This window comes from Carassius carassius, chromosome 8 (assembly GCF_963082965.1).
Source record: "Carassius carassius chromosome 8, fCarCar2.1, whole genome shotgun sequence".
Lineage (NCBI taxonomy): Eukaryota > Metazoa > Chordata > Actinopteri > Cypriniformes > Cyprinidae > Carassius > Carassius carassius.
In genome coordinates, this window is record NC_081762.1 from 29,680,317 (window position 1) to 29,693,782 (window position 13,466).

The 13,466-nt window shown below is 40.2% G+C and overlaps 1 protein-coding gene across 2 annotated transcripts in view; it reads left to right on the plus strand.

Moving 5' to 3' along the window:
* The window catches only part of LOC132145700 (retinoic acid receptor beta-like), a 266,819-nt gene that overhangs the window by 210,852 nt on the left and 42,501 nt on the right, over positions 1-13,466 (plus strand). The gene's annotated exons all lie outside the window — the stretch shown is intronic.

The window sequence follows — 13,466 nt, forward strand, 5'->3', positions numbered from 1 at the left end:
CCCGTATTCCACCCCAATTTCATATGACTTCCCATTGAAACTGATAGTTTAATTGTGCAATTGTTATAAATAAGTCTTAAACCATTTAAAACAGTTATGTAATCACAATTGGGAACTGTCTCATTGTGACATTAAAACATAAAAACAACAACAGAGATCTCTTAAAAATGTAGTAAATGGAGACATCTCTTGCTTCTCAAATTTTAATCCTGAGAATAAGACCACATCAGTCTCACATTTGTCTCCACTAGAGTTCCTAGAGTTATTATAGTTATTCATGTTTAATTGTGATGGGTAGGTTTGAAGCAAAGCTCAAGGTCCCACTCAAAACCATTGCAACAAAGTCAATAGATTGTTTACATTTAAAATATATCCCTTCAATCATTTCACCATTTAACAACCAAGAACATAACAAATGTGAAAAATTTGTGCAATAATTTTGCTCCAAGGTTATGAAAAAAAAGTGGTTATTTGAACCTGAATAATACCCTTCATACAGTGAGTTCCTCAAAGGAATCTGAATCACTGTCCCATTGATTGGGTATTTAATTATATATGTATGTGTTCAATTGAAAAATAGGAAAAATATGATAAAAATGCTGCAGCTCAGCAGGACTTCAGTGATTCACTTCTTTCAGGAGTCGCACCGCAAATGTACAACCGTGGCATGTTGTACGCATCATTGCTTTAGATTCCAAACATCGCCGTTCAAGCAATCTGAAGCTGTTTGCATTTTACACATTATTACCATTGTTTGATTGCATCAGCGCTTATGGTTCAAGTCAACTTCACACTCCATTTGCCACAGGAAAAGAAGTGATTCTTTTTCACGATCTACTTCTGAACAATAGAGCAGCAAATGCAGCAATATCACAGTCGGCCCTCCATTTCTTGCTCTTTAACTTACCATATATAGTTTTCTCACAGAAGCTAGAGACATGAGTGGCGGTTGTCTCTGTCATTGATGTAGATAGAGGAACTCGGTTGAATTTAAGGGCTGATTGTGCCGAAACGAACATTGGATATGAAAAGGCTAATTTTTGCATGCAAAAAAATGTCAGACTGGCTGAACAAAATACAGTTTCACACTTTGACAGTAAAAAATAGCACTTATATAAAAGTAGACAGAGCACATACACAAAGTCAGTGGGATAATATTCTATTTGCATATCAAGATGGTGATATACCAGTTTGTTTGTTTGTTTTTTATTCTCATGTTTGTTCTTATTCCTCTGCTATTCACTGTCACTTAGCAAAATAGTGCCACCAAGTCATAGTTTTATGCAACAGCAGCTTCTCTGACACATGATCTGAACACTACTCTAATAGGTAGCAAGTTTTGTTTGCTGTGCATTGGAAAAGAGAATAAAAATGCTCCTTGTAAAAAAAAAATTTATTTTTCAAAAGTTTATAAACAATGTATGCATTGCAATCAAGACATGGCTTGTTGGTTTTCTTTTCTTTAGTAAGTAATTCTCTGTGCCTTTCTGAATAAGGTACTGTATTCAGCTTCAGGCACATCCATATAGTTACATTATGCAGTTGACTTGTTATAAATTATGTAGTAATATTTTTCATTAATTCAGTTGAATTAATCATCAGCATTTTCATTGGAGATTCACATTGCTGCCCATCTCTTGATGTGAATAGGCCTGTAAGACTGTATCACTGTCAAGGAGCGAGACCCTTCTGAAGCTGAGTAACAGTCAAGCCATTAGCTCATAATCTCCCTCCCACCTTGTTATTTTACTCTCTCTGTCTCAGAGACAGTCTGCAGATTTAAACTGGTAGTATAAACAGCCGTCAAGAGCCTGTAATGACCTCACTGAGAGTATCTACTAGCATTTCACATCTGAAAGATAGACAGATACACAGGCCACATGAGCAGCAGAACTCCAGCTGTCCACGTTTAGAACCATGAGAAGATGGCCAGCACTTTATCTTCCCCAGACCACAATCATCATTACAATGCTGTCTGATCGGTTGCTCCTGCAGTGGAACAGCACTGGCTGCACGCAATCCTCGACTGACTTCTTCACCATAATTACCACAGCTAAAACTGACTAAAGCTACATTCCAATGTAGAGTAATCCTGAAATGGTATTAAAATAAAACTTAATTTAAAAATGTAATAACCTTGCATGGACCTCAGTCTCACAGTGGGTTCAAACAAGGTGAGAAAGGGATCTGTCTGCAGTCGTTTAACTTTAATAAAAGGAAACAAAATTCTAAATGTGAAAGCACACCAAAATGCAATGAGAACCAACAAAATGAACTGAAAACACAAGGAATTAAAAACACGGGAAAATGAGCCAACTAAGCAAAGCGAAACAGCGGGACTAAACAATGGAAACCCAGAGACTAAAGGAAATAGATATACATTGCAACCTAAGAGTCAAATGGAACAGAACATAAACATTGCACTCAACTCTCCACAGCAATGCATTCAGGGTTTCAGAAATATTGCATTTATTTGCTGCCACATCTGTACTGGACATGCACAGATGGTCAGCTGCACTGCTAGAGCAAGAGAGTATGCTGGCCATGTCTCATTAATAATTCCACAACACAATTGTGCTCTGTAGGACACCATAACACCAGGTGAAAGAGAAATACAAGTGTCAGAATAACCAGAAAGAACAGCTGAACCTAGAGGAAATGCTGTGGTAAGGTGGTTAAAGATCTCGACTTGTGGGATCTGAAGGTTCCAAATGAAGGTTTAAATGAACCCAAACAAAGGATCAGTTCACATAAATTAACGTAAAGGGAATAATGAAGTCAAAACTACAAACATGCAAAGCAAACTAACAGAACCAAACTGACCTAACAGAGGGAACAAAACAGCAGCTTCTAAAGGAAAGGACAGGCCCATCATAACACAACAGGAGAGACAAACACTTCACACCTAACATATAACATTACAAAATTAAAACAAGATCAAACAAATAAACAAACATCAATCCAAGAATAAAGACAGATAAATATAAAGCAATAACAAAATCAAAAGACAAAAAAAATGCCGTCTCATCAAATGGAATGTTCAGATGGAACCAAAGATGCTTAAATTCAAATTTCCTGTCCAGATTCCAATTTTAATCACTCAGCCGCATCCACAGACCATTGCCATCCTGGAGGGTATTCCAGAAAGCAGGTAATGTGATATATCCGGGTATGTTTAAAGAGCAGGTCATATGGTTTTTTGAAAAATATCTAATTTGCAGTTTATAACGTAGCTATGCTTAGATTAAAGCAATCTGTAAAGTTGTTCATCAAAAAAGTGCATGATAAATAAAGATCTCTCAAAAGAGAAAATTGGTTCTGAATTTTTGTGCTAATATGTGATGTACACCTAGTGCCACTTTGGGTTTCCAGGTAAAGCATAGTACTGTCTTACTGAAGTTTTTATTTGCGACGATAATTCGTTGTGAACCCACTATTTCCTAAGAATGTGTCAATTAATGTAGACTGCTGTTGTTCTAATTAGTTTTGGGCGATATGGTAATTTTTCAAATCGCCATATCGTCAGCCCGTGAGATAATCTGTAATCTGTCCAATGGAAGAGTGTGACGTCACGGGTCGGGTGACGTAAGCGACCAGGAAGCTATAAAAGCACGTGCCGCGCAGCTGGCGTTAGCTTCGAGTACCAGCAAGCGCCGGCAGGGGTGCCAGGGGTATGGCCTCGAGACGCAGCGTCTCGTTCCCTCGAGGAACTAGGGTTACATATGTAACCTAGAGACGTTCCTCTTCAGGAACTCGAGTTGCGTCGAAAACGCTTTGGGGAACGAGTACCAATGCTGCCAGACTACCAAACCCCTGCCTAATGTGTATCCGAAGAGCACAGCTTAGGAAGAGAAGACTGAAGAGCCTGGAGTGACTGGCCATAGAATTTTGCGAATGTAGAAGGCGTGGACCACCCCGCAGCATTGCAGATGTCCAGCATGGACACACCTGCTAGGAAGGCCTTGGAGGCCACCATAACCTGTGTGGAGTGAGCCTTGGCTTCCAACAGCGGGGGACGACCAGTGGACTCATAGGTGGCATTGATAGCCTCAACTATCCAACGACTAATAGTCTGCTTAGAAGCAGGAGAACCCCTCTTGGGGGGACCGTAGCATACAAGCAATTGGTCTGTTTTTCTCCACAGGGCAGCTCTGTGGACGTATGCATCCAGCGCTTGAACTGGACACATACAATTTAGCTTCTCTTGGTCGGGCTCCCGAAAGGGAGGAGGACAGAAGGCTTGCAGCACTACAGGTTGCGTTGTGACAGAGGGAACCTTAGGAACATAAATCATGCTTTTACCTGAAATAATCAGTAAAAGAAACAGACAAACTCATGTAGCCTTTAACATCCCGCTCGACTATTGCAGTCATTATAATCTGATCAAGCCATAGCTAAATATGTTTAACATGAATTCTTGCTGAATATGCAGTTATATTACGGGCTGTTGGCATGAATTGTACTCGTGATGGAGGCTCCAGTCAGAATCACACCTCTCCGCTCATCCTTTGCTCGGCGGCGTGTCTCTATCAGACTCACGGGGGAGGGATGAGCCACTCTGAACTACGGGAGAACTGAGTGGTGCGTCGGTGGATGTTAAAAAGAAAACCGATTTTCATTCAAACAAACCGATGTAAATTACAAATTCGAGTTAATTGATCAAAGCGATTTATCACCCAGCCCTACGGGCTTTCATATTATTTAATGAAAAAAAAATGCAGCTGCATTTAAATGCAGGTGTGTAAAATATGTGCAAGATTTGCACTGCATGTGTGATGGTAGATGTGCAGCTTTTATTCTTATTTATTTTATCTTCATTACAAATCTTGTTTGGTTTCATTTTGGATAATTGCATGTAAAAAATAATTTTCGTTGTAATGCAAAATGTGAATTAATATTCATATGCAAGTATTTGTGCAAAAAGTATTAATTCGCATTAATATTCAACACTCAACAATCTGTGAATGTTGCATTTCTTTGTCGGAGAGAGCCAGCACTGAATTTCATCTTGCAGCAGACAAGAAAACATTTGTTTATTAATGAATAATTAAAATGTCTCATTTTTCACAATTATTAGGCTACTTCTGCATGTACTTTGTGGCAAACTTAATGCATGTGCTTGAGCACGGAATATATTAAGATTTGATTAGGTAAATTTAATATAAACCTCTGATTAGTTGAATATAACAAATGAATGACTAGAACTAGAAAAATCATACGTGGGGACAGACAGACCATTTTTTAGTCTATAACCAAAAAACAGTACTATATAAACCGGTTCAGCAACTTTGAAAGCCTCATAAGACACTGTCCATATGAAAGAGTAATTCACACCTTTATCATGACCCCCACAAGCCACACATAACTAACTTGTTATTTGTGATCGTGGATGTTTGTGGAAGGCTTTAAGACCAAGCGGAATCCTCTGTTCCCGCCTCACAGCGCGCGGGACTCGCGCTCAGTGATGCAGCTTCACTGTCTGCGGTTTGACTTTACTGAATCAGATTGAGGCGAATAATACTTATAATTACTGTTAACCCAGAGTAACAAATTTTAAGGGATTAATCGCCGTTTTTCATTTGCTGCATGTTTGCTGCATTCTTTATTTATTTATTTTTAAACACGCTAAAAAATAAATTAAGTGTGTGAGAGAAAAAAAATATATATATGAGTCGTGTATAGGTTTCATTTTAATGTATTTATCACCTATTTTCGTTTGCTGCATGTTTTTTTATATAAATAATTCATGTATAAATTGCATTTCATTACATTTAGAAATAATAACAGCTGGCCTAATAATGTTATCATGTACAAACAGGATATATTTAATTCCCTTCACTTTACAACAAATCCTTTAAATTTAACAAATATATCAGAACAAAACAAGAAATAAAAATATAGAATTCTAATGGATAAATATAATTGCAGTATATAATAATATAGGCTTAGCTATAAACAAACAAAAAATAATAATAATTTAAAGCTAAGCATAAGGTAAGGTTGGGCTTTCTCATTCTCTCACTCGGGAGAAATCCGCTTCCATATTCGTGATGTTGCCCATTTGAAGCTTAAGTATTATTCGTGAGGTAAAATAAGCTTTGTTGTACACACATGTTTCAGTATCGATGGAAAAAAATAATAATTAACAATATGTGGAGTAAGTGGATCGCTGCTAACGCTGAACGTCTGGTGAACGACTGCTGTTTCCAGTGAATATGTGCACGAGACACCAGCGCGATCAAACTGCTGAAACAGAAAATACTACATTTTTGGTCACACATAAGGCATAATTCAAAAAAGCAAAGGGTTAGTAGTTTGAAAAAAATCAAGAATAAAAACAGAGTTAATAATAATTATTGCTAAATGCTGGACCGTTCCCATTTCGCTCTGCATATGGAACCTGAAGATTTTTTTAAAACCAAGAATGAACCAAAATAAAAATGAAATGAAAACATTTAGCTTTTTATCCGTATATATATGAAGAGTTTCTTTGCAAAACGAGATATATCCATTTTGAGAAATTTTGGTTATTTGACATTATTATTTAAGACATCAACAGTCAAGTTCATTCACAATTTTTTGTACATTAAACTATTACTTGAGCTCAGTGAAGGCCAGGGACACAAGACAAAGACACAATTTTATGTCCATAAATAAGTCAAAAACCATGCCAAAATGCAACATATTTATCTTAACATTGTCAAACATCTTAAATTGTTTAAAAAAACAATACATCATAAATATATGGAATAGTATATACAAAGATTGATTAATAATAATTAGATTCTGAGTTAGTTTTGGCCAGAACATACACAACATAACAACTTTCTATTTTTTTTTTTTTTTTTTTTTGCAAAACGCTATATATCCACCTTAGGGTATTTTCTACTACTGTAATACCATTAAGAAAAGCTAGTGAATCAATGTTTTGTTTGTGTGTGTGTGTGTGTGTGTGTGTGTCTGTGTGCTTGTGCTTCACATAGGGACAGTGGGCATTAAAAGAAAAAAAAACACCGTTGCGCTGCCTGGCTAGCTGAGCTGTCAGAGCAAACAAACTACAGGATGTTTATTGTTTCAACCATCCTTAAACAGCTTCGGACTATTTGTGATTAGTTACAATTTAGATAAGTAAGATTAAGTTAGTTAGATAAACGACTTGTAGCTTGTTACAGAAAGAGTGGAGGCTCCTTCCACACCGCTGCTGAAAACCAAACTTGTATGATCTGAGCAGGCGGAGCCGTGGTGTCACAGTTCTTACCTCTGTTGCACAGAGTCCGCGACACAAGCTCGCCTCACCCCGTTATATTTAATTAATTATTTCACTGTAATAATAATAATAATAATAGCCAATTAAATGGTAAACGTTTTTTAGTTAGCCTATTGAATCCTCTTTTTAAAAATATATGTTTTTTGTTTTGATATTATCATTAAATCACTGAGCAAACTCGGAGCACTTCGCCGGCGGTGACTCTCTCCTCACGTGACATCCTGAGCTCGCGTAGCATCCTGAACGTTCTATAGCCTAACTGTTATATCGCACTTTGTAAAGAAACTGGGCTGGTAGATATCGCGTTTTGTGAAAAAAGACATTTTGTAGTAGGCTTAAAATGTACATTTTTAAATCTTATTAATGGCAGCAATTCACACATAGATTAAGGTACATCTGAACAGTGATTTCCAATAATAAAATCCAAATGTCAAAAAATGGCATTTATCGCGTTTTGCAACCAAACTCTTCATATATATATATATATATATATATATATATATATATATATATACATACATGGGCTTTATATTTATTTACTGTTTAATAACAATAGCATGCATATGATCCTTTGTAAAATTAACTCACTGTAAATCTTTGAATATTTTTTAAAGACGTTACAATGTTATATCATAATGTTATTGTTGTTTTACTTCTTCCTTTTATCTCATTTTACAATTACATTCATTTCGCAATCCGTCCCTTTGCGCCACCTGGCGGTAGTTTCGCGAATGATTTTAACACGCGACTTAAGCGGCAGTACACGCGGCGGTAAAGCCCAATTAGGCTGTCTACCTACTGTATGAACGGTTTGGTCATGCCAGGTGCAAAATCAAGATAGGTAGGGGCCACTGAGAGGGCCTGCAAGTCTCCTACTCTCCTCAGAGAGGTAATGGCCAACAGAAAGGCGGTTTTAAGAGTCAGATGTCTGTCTGAAATATCTTGAATAGGCTCAAACGGAGATTTGCACAAAGCCTCTAACACCACAACCAAGTCCCACAGGGGAATCCTGGACCGTACTGGAGGTCTCAGCCTCAGCGCACCGCGGAGGAAACGTGTAACTAAGGGGTGTCTTCCCAAAGACTGACCAATGAGAAGGGCATGGTAGGCCGCAATGGCCGCTACATAAACCTTTAGCGTGGAGTGGGTCAACCCTGCAACACACAGCTTTCACAACTCCGGGCGAGGGTGAATTATGTGCCCTGCGCCTGTGAGAGTAGGTCTGTCCTGATCGGTATCTCCCATGGAGAGCCATCGAGGAGCAAGTTTAGATCTGCGAACCGTACTTGGCCCGTCCAGAATGGGGCTACTAATAACAGATGGACCACGTCTGGCGTACTCTCGCCAGAACTCCCGGGAGCAGAGCAATAGGGGGAAAGGCGTACAGACGAAGCCTCGGCCAGGTCTGTACCATAGCGTCCAGTCCCAGAGGAGCTGGATGAACTAGAGAGAACCAAAGGGGACATTGTGATGTCTCTTGAGTTGCAAAGAGGTCTACTTGAGATCTACCAAAAACTCTCCATATCTGCTTCACCACCTCGGGGTGAAGCTTCCATTCCCGGGGCCTCGGCCCCTGCCTCGACAGTATGTCTGCTCCCATATTTAGTTTCCCAGGAATATATACTGCTATTAATGAGAGGAGTTTGCTCTGGGACCACACAAGGATCTGGTGCGTCAGCTTGTAGAAGGGGAGCGAACGCAGACCTCCCTGGTGGTTGATATAAGAGACCACCGATGTGTTGTCGGTGCGCACTAACACATGGGGACCCCTTAGGTCTGGGAGGAAGTGCTTCAGTGCACGATAAACTGCTAGCATCTCTAGACAATTGAAATGCCATGTCAGATGGCGACCGCTCCACAGACCACGGGCAGGGTGGCCACTTATGACCGCACCCCAACCTGTGAGGGATGCATCCGTCGCTAGTATTACAGGGTGACAAGGAGCTCCCAGCACTGGGCCCTGATTCAAGAACCAAGGTTTCTTCCACATTTCTAAGGCATGGAGGCAGCGCCGCGAGACCTTGATAGTTCGAAGTGGATTGCCCCTTGGGGGAAAATCCCTTGGTCTTGAGCCACCACTGTAGGGGTCTCATGTACAGCAGGCCAAGAGGTATCACATTTGACGCAGCTGCCATCAGACCCAACAATCTCTGAAATTGTTTGACAGTGTGTGACTGGCCTTCTTTAACTCTCTTGACTGAGATAAAGATTGACTCGATACGAGTAGGGAACAATCGTGCCTGCATCGTGGTCAAATCCCATACTACGCCTAGATAGGTGGTTCTCTGAACTGGAGAAAGTACACTCTTCATGGCGTTCAGTCTCAAACCCAGCTCCCCCATATGTGCGAGAATGGCATCTTTGATGCCGAGCCTCAACCTGCTTTGACTGAGCTAAAATCAACCAATCGTCGATATAGTTGAGAATGCGGATGCCCTGCATGCGCAGGGGGACCAGAGCCACATCTACACATTTTGTAAACATGCTGGGTGAGAGTGCAAGGGCGAAGAGAAGTACTCGATATTGGTAAGCTTTGCCCCCAAAAGCTAACCTCAGAAACTTCCTGTGTTGTGGAAGGATGGATATGTGGAAGTATGCATCTTTGAGATCTATTGTGACAAACCAGTCCTCTTACCTGATCTGAGCTACAACATGCTTGATCGTGAGCATTTTGAACTTCAGTCTCATAATTGATCGATTTAAGACCCGCAGATCTATGATCGGACGCAACCCCACATCCTTCTTTGGAACTATGAAATACCGGCTGTAAAACCCGGATTCCCTGTCTTAAGGAGGGAACACCTCGATGGCCTCCTTCTCTAATAGGGTTTTCACTTCCTGTTCCATAACCAGACCCTGCTTGGGGCCGACTATCGTCGGAGTAACCCCGTTGAACATCGGCGGTCCAGAGCCGAACCTAATACGATAGCCTTTTTCTACTGTGTGCAGGACCCATTGAGATACATTTGGCAGTAGTTTCCACCCTGCTAAATAATCTACTAAGGGAATCAGTCTCTCGAGACTGACCTCTGGTGTAAGAGGCCCCCACTGGAACACTGGCAGGGTTGGCAGATCAGCCCCCAGAGGGCACTGAAGCGAGACGGGCACTGTGTACTGCGGTGTACGCCTCTCTACCCCAGCAGAGGCTGCCTCTGAAGCCCTGAGCTTCTGGCTTCAGGGCATCTTGGCTGAGGACTTCTTGGCTTTAATAACTGCCCTTAGATCTTGTTTGGGCCTAGAAGACCTCGGCGAGCGAGTGGGGTGGCGAATCCAACCTCCTCTGAGGAAGAGAGGCGGAGTGTCGATCACATTATAGTGCGGAGTGCATGAAAATAATAACAAGGCGGCAGAGCGAACCTATCATCCATAGTGGTTCTCACGTAGTCCTTCTACATCATCCTCACATAGTGAGTGTTATAAGTGATCGGTCTTTAAGAGAAGGACTACATGAGAACCACTATGGATGATAAGTTCGCTCTGCTGCCTTGTTATTATTTTGTCTTCACTTTATTTGTAACGCCAAGAAAGAGTTAATATCTCATAAATGAGAAGAGTGCACTGCTGTGTATCAGCCATTAAATGTGTGGGACACAAACATGAAAAACCTCATTTTATATCTCTTTCATTTCATGGATTTAACGAGTTATCCGAGTAATAGCGGACAACTTTAGCGACTACAGGCTCTAATCCTCCTGCCCTCACACGCGCGCTGTGTGAGTGTGTGTGTGAAATGCGGTGCTGAAGTGAAATAGCTGGGCAGTTTTATTATAATAAGCAGCCTAATAAAAATATAAATAATAGTTATTATTATAATTGAGGGCGGCAGTGGATTAGTGGTTCATGTAGGTTGTCTACAAACCAGAAGGTTGGTGGTTCAATCGCCAGCTCCACCTGACCAAGTCAAGTCACCTTTATTTATATAGCGCTTTAAACAAAATACATTGCGTCAAAGCAACTGAACAACATTCATTAGGAAAACAGTGTGTCAATAATGCAAAATGATAGTTAAAGGCAGTTCATCATTGAATTCAGTGATCTCATCTCTGTTCAGTTAAATAGTGTCTGTGCATTTATTTGCAATCAAGTCACCGATATCGGTGTAGATGAAGTTACCCTAACTAAGCAAGCCAGAGACGACAGCGGCAAGGAACCGAAACTCCATCTGTGACAGAAAGGAGAAAAAACCTTGGAGCAAAGTCAGATTGTGCAGAAGAATCATCTGTTTCCTGTGGTCTTGTCCTGGAGGTCCTCTGAGACAAGGTCTTTACAGGGGATCTGTATCTGGGGCTCTAGTTGTCCTGGTCTCCGCTGTCTTTCAGGGCAGTAGAGGTCCTTTCTAGGTGCTGATCCACCATCTGGTCTGGATACGTACTGGATCCGGGTGACTGCAGTGACCCTGTGATCTGGATACAGACTGGATCTGGTGGCTACGGTGACCTCGGAATAAGAGATAAACAAATATTAGCATAGATGCCATTCTTCTAATGATGTAGCAAGTACATAGGGTGTTATGGGAAGTGTTCCCGCTTCCGGTTTACCTAATTAATGCAGCCTAAAAATCCTTTAACGGATTTGGATATTAAAAGCATATTAGTATGTTATGTGTAAGCCAGGTTAAAGAGATGGGTCTTTAATCTAGATTTAAACTGCAAGAGTGTGTCTGCCTCCCGAACAATGTTAGGTAGGTTATTCCAGAGTTTATGTGTCAAATAGGAAAAGGATCTGCCGCCCGCAGTTGATTTTGATATTCTAGGTATTATTAAATTGCCTGAGTTTTGAGAACGTAGCGGACGTAGAGGATTATAATGTAAAAAGAGCTCATTCAATACTGTGTTGCTAAACCATTCAGGGCTTTATAAGTAATAAGCAATATTTTAAAATCTATACGATGTTTGATAGGGAGCCAGTGCAGTGTTGACAGGACCGGGCTAATATGGTCATACTTCCTGGTTCTAGTAAGAACTCTTGCTGCTTCATTTTGGACTAGCTGTAGTTTGTTTACTAAGCGTGCAGAACAACCACCCAGTAAAGCATTACAATAATCTAACCTTGAGGTCATACATGCATGGATTAACATTTCTGCACTTGACATTGAGAGCATAGGCCATAATTTAGATATATTTTTGAGATGGAAAAATGCAGTTTTACAAATGCTAGAAACGTGGCTTTCTAAGGAAAGATTGCGATCAAATAGCACACCTAGGTTCCTAACTGACAAGAATTGACAGAGCAACCATCAAGTCTTAGACCGTGCTCTAGGTTATTACAAACAGAGTTTTTAGGTCCTATAATTAACACCTCTGTTTTTTCAGAATTTAGCAGTAAGAAATTACTCGTCATCCAGTTTTTATATCGACTATGCATTCCATTAGTTTTCAAATTGGTGTGTTTCACCGGGCCACGAAGAAATATAGAGCTGAGCATCATCAGCATAACAGTGAAAGCTAACACCATGTTTCCTGATGATATCTCCCAAGGGTAACATATAAAGCGTGAAGAGTAGCAGCCCTAGTACTGAGCCTTGAGGTACTCCATACTGCACTTGTGATCGATATGATACATCTTCATTCACTGCTACGAACTGATGGCGGCCATATAAGTATGATTTAAACCATGCTAATGCACTTCCATTAATGCCAACAAAGTGTTCAAGTCTATGCAAAAGAATGTTGTGGTAAATTGTGTCAAACGCAGCACTAAGATCCAATAAAACTAATAGAGAAATACACCCATGATCAGATGATAAGAGCAGATCATTTGTAACTCTAAGGAGAGCAGAAGGAATTTAATTGTGAGGATACCACCTTTTCTAGTATCTTGGACAGAAAAGAGAGATTCGAGATCGGTCTATAATTAACTAGTTCTTTGGGTTCAAGTTGTGGTTTTTTGATGAGAGGCTTAATAAACAGCCAGTTTGAAGGTTTTGGGGACATATCCTAATGACAATGAGGAATTAATAATAGTCAGAAGAGGATCTATGACTTCTGGAAGCACCTCTTTTAATAGCTTAGATGGTATAGGGTCTAACATTCATGTTGTTGGTTTAGATGATTTAACAAGTTTATACAATTCTTCCTCTCCTATAGTAGAGAATGAGTGGAACTGTTCCTCTATCGCGTCTGATGCGATACTGTAGCTGACGGCTGAATGGTTGCAAGTTTATCTCTAATAGTAACGATTTTAGAAGTAAAGTAGTTCA